Here is a 16,267-nt window from a genome sequence, read left to right on the forward strand (position 1 = left end):
TCTAAGTACACTTTTCGATTTCATACGTAGTATGTGTTTTTTCTCGTTAGTATAAATATAACCATTATCATCATCATTAATTATTGTTAGTATAAATATAATAACTTTAACAATTTGTAATTTCATATATTATACCAATCATAATGTCATCTTTTTTGCTACTTTTGGGGACGGTACTCACACACCTTTTGTCTTGCTATTGGGGCTCTAAACTAACAAAGACACCGATAATGTACGAAGTAACATATTTGGATTTCATGTTGTCCAATTACATGTAATTTCATCTTAAGCAAGACTTTTTTAGCATTTTCTGTCTGTTGCTACATTAACCATCCGTTTTTTCGTAGCATTTTTACGGAATATAATTTTATATCTTGGTCGGGTCTGGGTCAGGTCATCCCATGTAGGAATGTCAATGGGGCGGGGCGGATGCGGATGTATGTCCCTCCATCCCCATCCCCACCTAAAATTTTCATCCCCATCCCCGCCCTATCACCCATAACGGGTACAAAATTCATCCCCATCCCCGCCCCAACGGGTACAAACTAAAATCCATCCCCGCCCCACCACCCGCCTGGGTATCCATCCCCGTCTCATCCCCGCCCCATAGGCCATATCCGCGTCAATACCCACCTTGTTTTTCTTATTTCCCCAATATTATGGAAAAAAGTAACTTCCATAACAAAAAAAATCAAACACATAAAATTAGAAGTCTTGCCTTAATTCATAATATCAAATACTACAAACCAATCCAAACGCATAAAAAAAAAATTTCAACTTTTTATGTTCTTTAAGTTTTTCAATTAACGTAGGGAATGATATTCGGATAGGTTGACGAGTATCAAGTGGGGCGAGTGGGGATGGGGCGGGGCGGGCGGGGATGGGGCAGGTCCAACATAAAATCCACACCCGCCCCATCACCCATGGCGGGTATGATTTTGTAACACCCCGACCTCTAATTCATTTAATAAAGCATAATTAGCAGCGGAATTAACCTAATTCGGTCCGGACATTACCTGCCGTAACTCCCTCTTGGGAATTACAAGGCAACCATCGATCATAATCTATTGGAACTCCCAAAATAATATAATAGTCCTTTTTATAACCCAAAATAAAAGTACATAACTTACTATAAGTCTTTAATTAAACTATTAAAACATTAAGCATAAACTAAGTGAACATTATTATTGTGAAATTCCTCGCCACTACTCGTGTCCATCGTTCCCCGCAGTACCTAAAACGGAAAACAAAACGGTGAGCCAAAGACTCAATAACGACTATCCTAGCAACGTGAATTCATTTCAATTCATTTTATTTAATAACACAGGGAGAATAAAATATAGTAAAACATTTTATAAAATCCTTTATTTAATTCATTAATAACTTTAGGGTGCACATGCTAGCCGTGGCAAGTATGACATGGTGGAACGTCTTCCACGATGGACCGCTGTCCATAAAACATGGGGCCTTGGCCCGAAAACATGAGAGCCTTGGCTCAATGGGCGGATGCCACATGGGTACATGCATGACCGAGAATAGTAACCTGTGAACATATACTGCCAAACGGACTAGGTCTTTCACTTTCATTTATCATGTTTCGTTTAATTTTACATTTTAGCCTTTTACTTCAGTTGAAGTAACATATTTCCTTTGGATCATGTGAGGGGGTCGAAAAAGCACGAGGCTAATGCGTGACCTTGTCCCTCGTGGGTGTGACGTTTCTTTTTGTCAAATCAAGTGTAATTGGATTTCCTGTGAGTTTACACCCAATTGACTAGTAATATAGGAGTCGCCATTCAGTTTTTAACGACAATGAGAAAAACTGACAAAACCCGGTTATCGTGACATAAAGGGAGTGCAATTATGTTTGACCACGACGGCCGTAGGTTCCCTTGTGATCCCTGGTGTGGGGATCTCTCAACATACACCCGCAAGGTAGAGATTGAGGGTTCGGGGGACTGTAACTACCGAGAGGAGTACTCGCTCGTCGATAACTCCAGAGGCAGGATATCCTTACTAGCTCAGCATAAACAATTGAAGGGACATGCGTTAACTATTAAACTAATCTGAGTTGATTTTAACAATATGCAACATATAATACTAGATCGAACGCGATTATCTGATTTAGATTGTTTTAAGGGACCTAGCATGATAATCCGATTTCCCAACATATTATCTTTATTAGGCGTGATAGAAAAATCAGATTTAATTAGTTTAATAGTTCATGAAAGGGCGAGGAAAGCAATTAAACCATGGAAAAGGGACACATTACGACGCACCCTTGAGAGGTGCGTCACGGTTCTCAGAAAACTAAGCACTTTGACTTTGCTATTTCTCCTTTTATTTAACGAATCTCAAGTTATGGGACAGGATACATTCTGTTCAATTTATGGATCGATTGCTACAGAACGCGTGATCAGTTTTTGCAGCGTGAGGCTTAGGCTTAGGGGTTTAGAGTCAATACTCAGAATAATAATTGTGCGTTGTTGTTCCTTTTTTCACGTCGAACTTGGGCTATATTTATAGAAAAGAGTTTGTGAAAAGATAGAATTGTAGAGCTCTAATCCACGAGGAATTAGGAAAGAATACGTCCCAGGTAATTTCAGCGCCCAGGCCTGGGCGCCGAAGATTTCGGCGCCCAGAGCCAGGCGTTGAAAATAGGATCTGGGCTGTTTTCTTAGTCAGATTCGGATTCCTAGAATCCGGAGTGTTTGAGACTTAACCGAGTCTTTTAGTGCGTATTAACCTTGTGACGGAATGCGTCCGGGCCCGTTACGAACTCTAGGCTCGTTAGGATTTTAATTAATACATGACTCTTATTTTCGAATCATATCAGGAATAAGATTCTCTCATAATCTCTATCTCATTTAGGATTTATGTTGGAGTGCAACACCTAATTCTGACAGGTTTCTATCTTTTATGACTTGCCACTTTTAACAACTACCCATTACGGCAATTACTATTTTTAGCAGGTTTCCATAAATAGCAGGTTTCGAGTGAAATGAAAAGGGGAATTAAGATTCGTTATTTTATAGGAGATGTGTTGTCATGTGGAGATTTATGTTCTCATCATCGAACCTTCCCTTTCGGGAATGGGGACAAAAGTAGGTGTCTACAGTTAGCCCTCACTTTGACTGAGTCTTGGAGTAAGACGATGGTCAAAGTATTAGACGGAGTGCGTCGCACAAGCCATGGTGACCTGTTTTTGCGAGGGTCTCACGAGCCCCCGAGTGATAACATTTGACTTAAGGGTCATCACTTGAAATGTTGACATATCCCTCACGTGTCATTGGGATTTGTCAACAGATAGTATAGAATACTCCCTCACTTTGTCATTGGAAGTATCTAAAGAGGCGTAGCAACTCCCTCACTTTGTCATTGGGAGCAGCTACAGATGTTTTCGAAATCAAAGCTATAAAGTGTAATTGGGCCTGGCCAAGCCCAATCACGAGGTAAATTTTTTTTTAAAGATTCTCATTTTCAGGGTTAGCTTAACGAGAAAACCCCCTTGTTTTTATGGGACGTAAAACGAAGGAAAATCCAGCACATCGTTCTTTTTGGAAAAAACGGAAAACCATTCTTTTAAATTTTGGAAAAAAGGGAAAGCTACTCACATCGTTCTTTTTTGGAAAAAACGGAAAACCAATCTTTGGAAAAAGGGGAAGCTACTCACATCGTTCTTTTTTGGGAAAAACGGAAAACCAATCTTTGGAAAAAAGGGAAGCTACTCACATCGTTCTTTTTTGGAAAAAACGGAAAACCAATATTTGGAAAAAGGGGAAGCTACTCACATCGTTCTTTTTTGGAAAACGGAAAACCAATCTTTGGAAAAAAGGAAAAGCTACTCACATCGCTTTTTTTTGGATAAAACGGAAAACCAATCCTTTAATTTTTGGAAAAAGGGAAAACTACTCACATCGTCCTTTTTTGGAAAAGACGGAAAACGAGATAAAGTTATTGCTGCAGCGACTAAGGACCTGCGCGGTTAGTGACGCAGACCCCGCCGGCTAAAGATGGCGAGCCTGTCCGCTAAGGGTGGACACGCCGTCCGATAGTATTGGACGAATCTGTTTTTGAAATTTGAAAATAAGGACCTACGCGGTTTGTGACGTAGACCCCGCCGACTGAAGATGGCGAACCTGTCCGCTAAGGGTGGACACCCCGTCCGATAGAAGTGGACGAATCTATTTTGAAATTTGTTTTGTGTTTATTTTTTGAAAATAAGGACCTACGCGGTTTGTGACGTAGACCCCGCCGGCTAAAGATGGCGAGCCTATTTTGAATTTGAAGATTTTTATTTTTTCGAAAACTGAGGACCTGCGCGGCTAGTGACGCAGACCCCACCCGCTGAAGGTGGGCGAGCCTGTTTTTGTGTTTTGAAGAATTTTGCTTTCTTTCGAGGGATGCTCGGATTTAGTTACAACCTGAATGTGGGTTGACAACGTGTTTAGACGGACCATTGTCTTGTGGTCATCATCTTTCATGGTTTTTGAGCTAGTCTTTACGGCTCAATTTTGCTAGGGTCCTTGATTAGGGGACTATGTGTAAGTATCAACGACGACCTTTGTCTTTGAGGTCGTAATCCGGTTTTATTTTTTGGGGTTATCCAAACACGAGACTTCTTACAGCGTAGTCTGGCAATATTGTTTTAACTTTGCATACTCTCTTTTGAAATATATATTTTCTTTCGAGCCCCTAAGCATTCGCGCTTGATGGTCATTTCTTGTCAAAGAGATTCCTTGGGGATACGCATTTCGTGATGTCCTTTGATCATGTTTGGGATTGTGCTCGTAAGTGCGAGCGATCTTTGTAGTGGTGTGCTACTCTTAACAAAGCCGTGAGGTGCGAATTTTAGTAAAGAAATCGGCAATTTTCGAGTCGAATGGATACGGCAGGGCCCTATAGAAGTCAGAGCCTTTTCTGGGTCTGGGCTCATTTTCGGCGCCCATTCCTGGGCGTTAAAGATTTCGGCGCCCAGCTCTGGGCGCTGAAAATGATTTCTGGCGAGGTTTCTTGATGACACAGTTGGCCTCTTGTTCATTCGTTTATTCCACTTGGAAGTTCTATGTATTCTCTTTTCTTTTGTTTTTTCTTTGTTTTTAGAACGTGATGATTTTCTTGAGAAGCCGTAGCCGATTGGTGGACTACGGTGCTTGTCGCTTTGGGGCGATTATTTTAAGGAACTGTTGCTCTTAAGGCGTACAGTTATTGCGATAGTTGGGCGAGTCTATATGGCCCGAGGAACATACCTTGAGGCGTAAGACTTTGACCGCTCTTGTTGTTGTATATTTTTCCTTTTGAACATGTTCGTGAATGTGCGATACTTAGAATGATGATATGTATGTGCGAACGAGCGTTCATAGAATGGTCGTTGCGTGCGGTCCATTAATCAGTTTGCTTGAATCATTTTTTTTTTTTACCAATGACTGATTTTGAATAGTTTGCTTAGAAGCTTTGGTAGGGTTCAGGCCCATTCATGAAGTGGGCTCAAGCATCGTGCCCTTCTTGATCGTTCAAACATTTTCTTAGAGATTTTCATTTTGCTATGGTCGTTTCGTAGCTTGGAGCCCCCAAGTATGCATGTTGGGATGCTTCCTTTTGGCGTACGATTTTTGTAGGTTCTTTCGAAAAAGATGCCTTGGGGTTCCTGCTCGTGTAGGTGCGAGCTATCCCTTCCGTGGTAGGTAATATTTTGCTACCTTTAATCCTTAATGTAGAAGTCGTGTGGCTTGCATTTTGATAAGTAGTCTTTGCCTCTTTTACACGTGCTCTTGGTCGTGCCTACATTAGTGCAATATGCCTTACTCTTTTTTTTTTAGACTTGTACCGTGGGATGGTTGAACTTATGGTGCGACGTAGGCTTGTGTGGCCTAACAGCGTGTCTTAGAACATTCCTCCAGGTGTTGGGATATCATTATTATTATATATTTTTTTTCTTTTTTCTCTTTTTTTTTTTTGCATTGGAGTATTCCCTCACGCCTCGTTCAGGTCCTCGAACAAGTGTAGCACCTTCTGCGTGGGTTTACACGGCTTATTACTTCGTTCGACGCGAGGATTCATAGGTGTTTGTTTCTTATTTTTATATCTGGGCAAAACTTGGCTAGCAGAAAGATTCAGCGCCCAGGCTAGGGCGTTGAAGATATCGGCGCCCAGCTCTGGGCGTTGAAAATGATTTCTGGGTATATTTTGACAGTTCTTATCCTTGATTTTTTCTTTCGCTTTTGCTTTGGAACGAGGTAGACTGTGTAACGGGCGCTTGTAGGGCGAGCGTTAAGTGCAGTAATTTGATCGGAGTTTTGGTGACTCGCGATTTTCAGTTACCCTTGTTAGTGGGGTGACTTTACATATTCTAAGTAGTGCTTAGAATTTGGGAGGGGTTGTAGCCATTCTAAGGTTCGTTTTACACGATTAAAGCTTAGGATTGTGCCCCTATGATGTATGTATAGCATTAGCGTCGAGAATTTGCGATAAAATCGTCATTTCGAGCATTTTTAGAGTGTTTTTCTCAAGCCCCCAATTGTAGCTACGGGATTGGCTTGGTGCTATAATGCTTTGCATACGTTTTTATGCATTCATGGTGACACGGATCATGAATAGTTTGAACCAGACTTGTTTAGTGCGAGGTATGTTCGAGTAGTGATTTGCTACTTCTCTTGTAAATGTCGTATTGTGCGACATTGCCATGGTCAAGGTAGTCACATGTTGAAGTGTGCCTTGACCAAAAGTTAGGTGTCTTTCTTTACCCATAACCATATTTAGAAATCTTTTTGACTCACTTGCAACATCGAGATAAACGCATACTTATCTTAAACCAACGACACTTTATTATGTTCGAAGAAGTCTTTGAAATTTATTTGAAATCCGAGTCCTACTGTGTACAATCCGAGGTGTCCTAAGTAAGTTGACTTATAGAAGGGTTCGTACAGGATTACATGAGTGAATCAAAATACTGTTATGTTTTTAGGAATGCTGTCTAAGGATTTGCTGGAAGCCAGGGTGCAGGCGCCAAGATATACTTGTGCCCGTTTGGCATATACTTTAGGCTTTTAGGGCCATCTTTTCCAGAATTGCGAGGATATAAAATCGTTTTCAAATTGACTTAGATTTACTTGGTGTATGTCTGCACAAAAGGTCAAGGTATACTTAGTTCTTTCCCTAGCTCTTTCATTTCAATTTTTAGCCCCCAGTTGCTATTATGTCTTCCCATTAATGATGCTTTTAGATGCTCGTGTCATATGTCTGAGTAGGGTGAGCCTTGGTTAAGTCCCAAGTCCTATTGACAATGTCTGTTTTTTTTTCAAAGGGGATTCACAAACATTTGAATTACCATGAACGGGTGCCCTGAGTTCGAAGGAACGATGGGGCGACGCCGTAGAACAATCCTCTTTATTGCAAGCTTACTGCCTTTACTACTTGTTGGCGATCATGACTGTGTCTAGTGGTGAAAGAAGGTCTTTAAGCGAACGACTATGTCTAGTGGTGAAAGAAGGTCTTTAAGTGAGTTAGTTCGCTTTAGGGAGGGTCAAGTCGAGTACTTTAGAGGTCATGGATTGTTGCGCTAGCCCCCATTCAATTGAGGCAAAGCGATCTTTTGAGTCTTGGCTAAGTGCCTAGGAGTGTGAGTGCTCCTTCTGGCAAGGGTACGTGCCCTTATTATTTTTCGATGTGTGCTCGTTTTGTCATCTTGATGACTTGGATTCTTCCTTTGACTTAAATTTTTCTTTCGACTTGGGTTGCAAGTAATTAAATTTCAATAAGGGACTCTATTTCTTATTCTTGTTATTCTATAGGCTTTAATATTTTTGCAAATTGGTTGGCCGAATCATGGATTGCCTACGTATCCGCCTTAAATAGAATTAATTTGGAATCAGGTCTTGCGTAGTTCTTAGCCTAGAAAATGGTTTCTTAGAATGCCGATTTTAAACAAGTACGTTCTGAGGTGGAAACATATTATTTGAAACGGTGGAATAAGTGAGGTTTATTATTATTTTAATCTGCTGCCTTGCCGTAAGCCAAAAATTTGTTTTATATTTTATATTTTTTTTGAGTACATGTATTTTTTGGTGGTACGTATATCTGAATACGTGCTGTACCCCCCCCCCCCCAAGTGTTCGTTATTGTTCCGTGTATGTGCGGATAAAATGACGAGCACTTCTGGACAAATTTTAGCAAGCAGAGAGATTCAGCGCCCAGGCTGGGGCGCTAAAGATTTCGGCGCCCAGCTCTGGGCGCTGAAAATGACTTCTGGGCGGATTTTTTTGGTGCGCTTTGCAAAGTTTCTTTTTTATTATTCACATTTTTTTTTTTACATTGAGCGTAGAATGTACTTTTCATTTGTCTTTTTTTTTATTTGTGAATCAAGACGGCTTGAAAGATGGGTTGAATGAGATAGGGTAATTTGTATAGGTATTGGTCAAGCATAAGGATTACATCTTCTATGACTCACAATTTGCAGCCTCAAGCTAGTGTCATGAGTTTACATCAACCAAGGCCAATGAGTAGCATGGGGACGGCTCAAGGGTATATCAACAGGATGTATTCAAACAAGTTATATGGCCATTATACTAATGGTGATGTAAGAGCAGGTTTTGGAAATAATGGGTATGACACACGTGTCAATGGCCGTACGTGGTTTGCAGTTGATAACAAGAGTCGGGGTAATGGTTTCTTGGATTATGGCAATGAGAACATGGATGAGTTAAATGAACCGAACAGGGGCCCCAGAGCGAAGGCGTCTTAGAACATAAGGATTGGAAAGGGTAGACATCGTAGGACTTTATGTAGTTTTGTGGCATGGATTGGTTGACTCAATTCTTTTCCTTCGTTTACTTGGGTAAATTTCGTACTTTGGGAGGTACGGGCTAAGTATTTCATGGCTCGCTCTTTTCGCTCTCCCTTTTCTCTTTCTTTTTAAGTACTTCATGGCTTGCTTTTTTCGCTCTCCCTTTTCTCTTCCTTTTTAAGTATTTCATGGCTTGCTCTTTTCTCTCTCCCTTTTCTCTTCCTATTTTTTCTTTTTGCTTGGGATTTCTCCCCAACATAAATCCTTAATTTTTTTTTTATTTGGGCTAAAAGGTAGATGGTTGCGGTCTTTGAGTCACGAGGCGAGACTGAGTGAGCCTCGTTTGGTAGGCCTATAGTGGACCTTTAATTTTAGTAGGCCTAGGGTGGACCTTTAGCTTTAATAGGCCTAGGGTGGACCTTTTAATTGTCTTACTTTGCAAGCGTATTTAGTCGTTTCTTAAAATGTGCAAATAGCGTAGATTCAAAATGTTATTTTTACCTTATTGAAATTTAACGAAAGAATTACATCGAAAATAATAATTTTTGTTTCTTTTCAGACTCCAGTTTCTGGGATTTAATTGGAAGTTGTGATTTAGACTCGAACTTTCATTAATCTTTCTGATTATAACCCGTGTATGAATACAAGGAGGTGGCCTAGACTCAAAATAATGACGTGGCGTAAGCCTATAACACTTGACCAAGCGACTCTCAGACTTAGACTAATTGGACCATACCTTTCGTTGGTTGACACTTTAGATTTTAACCCTTGGGTGTTCATTTGTCATGCGCCATTTTTCTTAATGTTGGCAAGGTAGTTAGTTGGGGAGATCGAATTTTTATTTTCGCAAGACTAGAATCATTAGTGCGGCTTCCCTCTTAGTGTGTATTGCTTTACCCCAATGGTAGCCTTACGGCATGCCGACTTGGGTATTTTCATGGTTCGTCATGTTGTATTCATGGAAAATCTTTTAGTCCGTACTTAGGAATATTTCAAGGAGCGAGTGGCTCGTGAGGACTATGATAGTCGTGACCCAATGTGATCATAAGCCTTGAGGCCATTAATTTTGCTAATGGTATTGACACCCTAGGCTCACTTTGGGGGTTGTGCAACTATGGGGGAATGATTTTCAGAATGTGACTGTTTCCATTTTGCAAATACTATAGTATATTATTTTTATTGGTGAGAGAGAGTATTGAGGCCGTGGATTCTTAGCAAGGGATGACAATTACATATGGGTGCTTATTGATTTAAATGTTAGAAAGGGAGACTCAATATGGTTTAACCTTTTAACTTGCAGAACGACACCAAGCATTAGGACCGATTCTATGGATAAGACAACTACGACTTAGGATTTGGATTGTACTTTGGCATAGCCTAGTCTAGACTCGGATTTATTTACTTTTTTATTTGAACATTATTTTTCTTGAAGACTTTATTCGAACATCATTTTTTGAATACTTTGCCCATGTGACATTCAAGGTTATTTCATTAGCGTGCTCGGTTTTGGTGCCGAACATTGTCGTCATGGGAGGCCTAACAACGACACAAAGAGTTATTTATTTTATATATATATTTTTTAGTCGCTTTTAGAATCGAGTGCCTTTCATACACCCTTGCAGCAATTTTTACGAATAGTTTTTTTTGCTACGTATTTTTTATGTGCGGGCACCGAGGCTGCTATGCCTGACCAAAAGGCCAGGCAGCAACTTCAGCGCCCAACGGTGGGCGTGAGAAATTCTGGTGCCCAGCCAGGGGCGTTGAAAATGCGTCCCTGGCTGGTTCTCGTTTTCTGTTTGCGTCTACTTTTGTTTATGCGACTTCGATTTCGCGTGCTTGCCTAATAACGTCCTTTACGCGTCGTGCAGCGTTTGTGGGATTCGTTACAGACCGCCCCGAGCATCGCTTATTTTTGTGGCGATCGTTCGGGTTTGCGGAACACGTATTTCGGTATAACTCTTTGGCGAATTGGTTTATGAATGTTTGGGCAATTTTTTTTTAGGTCGTTGGTTTTTCTAGGATAGTTTGTCACACACAATCATATATTTCGCTACACATAACTAACATTCCATCATGAGGCAATAATAATATGTCATGTAGTTTATGATAGGCTTCTATGGGTAGTTATTTGCGCCTGGCTTGGTACCGCTTCTATCGCAGATCCAACACATGCCCCGGTCGAGGTAGTGTCTTCAACAGACGAATTTCGCCCAAGAGGCCAATCACGATGTAAGCCAAGGGGGCATGCACCAATGAGAGGGACCTAATGGGCGAGCGATTGGGTTTGGGACGGGTGTACTACTAGCGAAAGTGCCGAGTGGACAACATTCGAAGCGTATGCACCCCTCGGTTGGCAATGGGTATCCTTAGTCCCAACTCCCGAGATGAAACATCTAAGGGAGCCAAGATTCGTTATGCGGTTCTGCCCGTTCACATTAATATGCTGATTTTCAGGTCGTCCCAACTTGATGGGGAAATAAACGCGGGGTAGGATCGTTTCACCCTTCGGTTATTTTGATTACATACAAGCACGAGTATTTCCTTCACTATCCCTAGTGGAGTCGCCACTGTGAGGGGGTGGAAAAAGCACGAGGCTAATGCGTGACCTTGTCCCTCGTGGGTGTGACGTTTCTTTTTGTCAAATCAAGTGTAATTGGATTTCCTGTGAGTTTACACCCAATTGACTAGTAATATAGGAGTCGCCATTCATTTTTTAACGACAATGAGAAAAACTGACAAAACCCGATTACCGTGACATAAAGGGAGTGCAATTATGTTTGACCACGACGGCCGTAGGTTCCCTTGTGATCCCTGGTGTGGGGATCTCTCAACATACACCCGCAAGGTAGAGATTGAGGGTTCGGGGGACTGTAACTACCGAGAGGAGTACTCGCTCGTCGATAACTCCAGAGGCAGGATATCCTTACTAGCTCAGCATAAATAATTGAAGGGACATGCGTTAACTATTAAACTAATCTGAGTTGATTTTAACAATATGCAACATATAATACTAGATCGAACGCGATTATCTGATTTAGATTGTTTTAAGGGACCTAGCATGATAATCCGATTTCCCAACATATTATCTTTATTAGGCGTGATAGAACAATCAGATTTAATTAGTTTAACAGTTCATGAAAGGGCAAGGAAAGCAATTAAACCATGGAAAAGGGACACATTACGACGCACCCTTGAGAGGTGCGTCACGGTTCTCAGAAAACTAACCACTTTGACTTTGCTATTTCTCCTTTTATTTAACGAATCTCAAGTTATGGGACAGGATACGTTCTGTTCGATTTATGGATCGATTGCGACAGAACGCGTGATCAGTTTTTGCAGCGTGAGGCTTAGGCATAGGGGTTTAGAGTCAATACTCAGAATAATAATTGTGCGTTGTTGTTCCTTTTTTCACGTCGAACTTGGGCTATATTTATAGAAAAGAGTTTGTGGAAAGATAGAATTGTAGAGCTCTAATCCACGAGGAATTAGGAAAGAATACGTCCCAGGTAATTTCAGCGCCCAGGCCTGGGCGCCGAAGATTTCGGCGCCCAGAGCCAGGCGTTGAAAATAGGATCTGGGTTGTTTTCTTAGTCAGATTCGGATTCCTAGATTCCGGAGTGTTTGAGACTTAATCGAGTCTTTTAGTGCGTATTAACCTTGTGACGGAATGCGTCCGGGCCCGTTACGAACTCTAGGCTCGTTAGGATTTTAATTAATACGTGACTCTTATTTTCGAATCATATTAGGAATAAGATTCTCTCATAATCTCTATCTCATTTAGGATTTATGTTGGAGTGCAACACCTAATTCTGACAGGTTTCTATCTTTTATGACTTGCCACTTTTAACAACTACCCATTACGGCAATTACTATTTTTAGCAGGTTTCCATAAATAGCAGGTTTCGGGTGAAATGAAAAGGGGAATTAAGATTCGTTATTTTATAGGAGATGTGTTGTCATGTGGAGATTTATGTTCTCATCATCGAACCTTCCCTTTCGGGAATGGGGACAAAAGTAGGTGTCTACAGATCATATGATCAAACATCCTTTCTTTCAGGGTTTCTTATAAACATCGTTTTATAAGAAATTCAATCAATCATAATATCATTTTATAAGAAAATTCAATCAATCATAATATAAGGAATAAATCCATCAAATCATATTATAATAAATTATTTAATCAAAACATAATTCATTTCCCGCAATTCAATAAAACATGTCAAAGAATTTAGATCATAAATTCAATCATATTGTCATGATTTCATAAACACATTTAGAAGGGAATTGCGGGTACTAGCAATAGCCGTTACCTCACTTCCGCGATTTGCTAAGGGTTTTGTTTCTCTTGGTTCGTTCATCCTGAGCTCTGAGTCCAATTTCTTTCAAAATATTAAATCATTGAATTAGTATTAAATGATAAATAATCTAAAATTGATATTTTATAATAAATAAATTTTATAAGTAACGAATTTATAAATAACGAATTTTAATAAAATATAGTTTCGAAATTTAATGAAAACATTATTAATCAAATTTCATCGAAATATATATTTATATTCATAAACTGATTTTCATGAAAATATTATTCAAATTCCGTTTTTAATAAATAATGTTAGTAACTTTTTTTTATGAAAATCGGTATTAAACCTGAAAAATAATAACAATTTTATTAGTAAATAATTATATCACAAAAATACCATAGAAATTCTGAAATCTTAAACATGACTTACCAAAGCCCAATAATTAGAGTTGGGCCATATGGGTTTGGGAAAATAAATCCAAGTTTTAAAATTTAAAACTGAATATTTTTGTTCTCTTTGATTTCTGGGAAAGGGAACACGAGAAGGAGAAAGGGAGGAGGCACGAAGAAGCAGGGCACGAAGAGGAGGAAGGCGATTGGGCTGGGGTGACTCGTCGCCGGTGGCGACGGTGATGGTGGTGTTTGTGCGGCGGCGGTACAATGAGGAAAAGAGAGAGAGGGGCATGAACCTGGCGCAAAACGGGGGAAATTGGGTGATAAATTTCCGGGTGGTTCTGGGCGGAGGCGCGTCGCGGAGGGAGAGAAGGCAGAGGCGAGTGCGAGGGAGTGCGGTAATGGTGGAGGCTGGGCGGCGGCACGGCGGTCAAAAGAAGAGAGATGGAGGTGCGAACAAGGGAGGAAACAGAGGAGTTTGTGGGCGCTTGTGGCGGTTTTTTGGGTGGAGGTAAGGCGGCTTGTCGGGTTATTTTGGGGCGGAAGTTGGTTGGCAAGGTGGTGATGGTGGCTGGAGCTGGTGGTGTGTGGCGAGGGTGGTGCAGCGTGGCAGAGAAGGGGAGGGAGACAGGGGAACGGGGCAGGGGATGCGTGCGGAGGAGGGAGAGGGTGAGGGAGGTTTGGTGGTGGTCGAAGGTGGTTGGGCGGTGTTGGGTGGTGGTGATAGTGGTGGTGGACAGTGGTGGTTGCAGTGGTGGAAGACGGTGGTTGTTGGTGGTGGTGGGTTTGAATCACAGAAAATCAAGGAGAGTGATTGAATTTTGTGTGTTGTTGATTTATTGAAATTGAATTGGAAAATCTGATTTTTGTAAATAGGTAGAGTGAAGAAGAAGGAGAAGACCTTGGTCTCCAAGGCATGAATTTGGACTGATTTTCAAAGAAAGGGAGGGATGAAACATACGTGGAGAGGAGGAAGAAGAAGAGAAATGGATTTTTTCTCTTTCAAGGGCATTTTTGTAATTTTACCAAATTAGGCCAATTTCAGCATTTTGTTGCTATTTTTGGAAACTACTAAAAATAGAAATGTTATCTAAAATAATTCTTTATATAAATATCGTTAACGAATAATAAATAAATTTTCGTTTATAAACTTATCGTTTAAAATAAATCGTAAAACGTTTAAATTAACGAAATTCGATTATTCGTAATTATTTAAAGCGAAATCAAGCTAATAAATATTTTTAATTTTAATAAATCAAGTTTAAAAATTTCGGGGTATGACATCCTTACCCCCTTAGAAAAAGTTTCGTCCTCGAAACTGGAGCTCAGTTGAACTTGCCATTCTTAGAAATCATACAATTCATACTTAATCGTTCTATTTGTCATTCAATTGAAAACATACATGTCATAACCAATCATTTGATCTCACGCATAAGCATGGTTGATACATTACATATTCACATAAAATATAGTGGTTAGACATCATATCGTTCTTAGGCGACTATTTGAAGATGTTTCGCTTTCATTTGTTATTAGGCTCCTTTGTTGCAGGAATCTTGTCGTTGACTTTCATTACTCGATTCATTTTGCTTTCGAACTTCGATCTTTTCTTCTACGCTAAATAACTTTGTGGATTACGTTCGTTGCAAGGGTTCGAGTCCAATCATGTGACTAGGAATACATCGTTAGACATATGACTTTGTTACTTATCCTTTATATTCTAAGTCGAAAAACCTCAGATTTTACAGACAATGTTAAGCCATCGAGTGTGCCTTTATCCTAAACCATCTAGCTCCCAAAGATCTTAGTTCAGACTACCTGGTCCTATGTCATATGTTGATTTCCTAATCCCAATTCCATTGAATTCCTCAATCATTCATAATTCTTTTCGAATTTCTAACATTCATTGATATCATCAACCTTATTGACAGATTAATTCTTGATAACTTATTTTGGTAGAATCCTCAAGATCTTATCCATGTGTCAACTCAGATGGGTCTTTTATCATAACTCATGTTTGGTTCATAACATTTCTGCTTAATTTCTTAGCTTCCTTAATAGAGGCATATCAATCATCTTTTAGTCCTTCAAAATACGTTTCTGTGATTTCTCTCAAAACAATGGTGTTCAACATCTTCTCTCCTAATTCAAATTCTTTCAACAATGGAGGGCTCAGCCCAAATTACATGACACGATCCTTGAACATAGCCTGGTTGAGATTTCTACATATACTCAAAATATACGGTAGATACTTTAGCATAGATTATTCTAGGTTGTTCACTCTAGATTGTCATTTCATAGCCTTCGAAACTACTTCCTTGCCAACTTGACGTGTTTCAAAACTTCATAAACTCCTGTATTTTCCCCCAACTTGTTCCTTAGGGTTCTCCATAATTCTTAAACTATCCATAGGTAGGTTTACTAAATGTATCAAACCACGGGCCTTAATTGTGATTCAGCAAGATCTCACATATAATTGACAATCCCAAAATATTTTCAACTAACTTTATGGTATTTGGGTTACAACCTCTAGTATATTCTTAATAGCTCGACTAACCTTCAAAAATACTTTTGCACCAATTCCATTGATACCAGATATATGACGCGCGATGGTAACTTATCTTGATCCTCTATAATACTCATACATTATCGTTTCTTTGAACATAAGATCGGGATTCCCAAGTGATTTCTTTATGTTATCGTTCGTCAAATGATTACCTCAAATTAACTCATCTCAGGACATAATGATAGGGTGAAACCTAAAATCTTGTTCACTCTAAAGGGGTCTATCA

At 40.0% G+C, this 16,267-nt stretch overlaps 1 long non-coding RNA gene across 1 annotated transcript; it reads right to left on the reverse strand.

Moving 5' to 3' along the window:
• Positions 1-1,082: 1,082 nt before the first annotated feature.
• Positions 1,083-13,162, reverse strand: LOC130460662 (uncharacterized). Its single transcript, XR_008920610.1, has 2 exons — positions 13,093-13,162; positions 1,083-1,234 (listed from the first exon to the last, which is right to left on the reverse strand). It is a non-coding gene; the product is annotated as an uncharacterized lncRNA (long non-coding RNA).
• Between the last annotated feature and the right edge of the window lie 3,105 nt (positions 13,163-16,267).

The sequence above is a fragment of the Spinacia oleracea genome, chromosome 5, assembly GCF_020520425.1.
Source record: "Spinacia oleracea cultivar Varoflay chromosome 5, BTI_SOV_V1, whole genome shotgun sequence".
In the NCBI taxonomy this organism is placed as follows: Eukaryota; Viridiplantae; Streptophyta; class Magnoliopsida; order Caryophyllales; family Amaranthaceae; genus Spinacia; species Spinacia oleracea.